Source organism: Malurus melanocephalus, unplaced genomic scaffold, assembly GCF_030028575.1.
Source record: "Malurus melanocephalus ecotype Western Australia unplaced genomic scaffold, MMel_1.1 scaffold_1406, whole genome shotgun sequence".
NCBI classification, from domain to species: Eukaryota; Metazoa; Chordata; class Aves; order Passeriformes; family Maluridae; genus Malurus; species Malurus melanocephalus.
The window spans coordinates 23,092-23,435 of NW_026624638.1; positions in this window are offsets into that span (position 1 = coordinate 23,092).

Consider the following 344-nt stretch of genomic DNA (forward strand, 5'->3'; position numbering starts at 1 on the left):
CAAAGCTCAGGGCACTTGTCTGAAACACCAAAAATCCTGCCATCATCACCTGGACACCAGAGCAGGGCCAAAATTGGACATTTAAAGTGAAAACAAAGGTAAAACACTCCTGCTTAGAGAAATTCCAGCCCAGATATGTAATTTATACATGAACTAGAACCATTGCAGAGGAGATACACAAACCATGGCAATTCCAGGGCACCTTTTCCCAGAAAAAACAACTGGAGGAGCCTGAGATTCCTGAGCCCCAATCCCTGCCCCAGGAGCACCAAAATCTGTGTGGAACACTCTGTGATCCCACTGCAATCACCCCCTGGCATCCTTACCCTGCAGGAATGCTGATC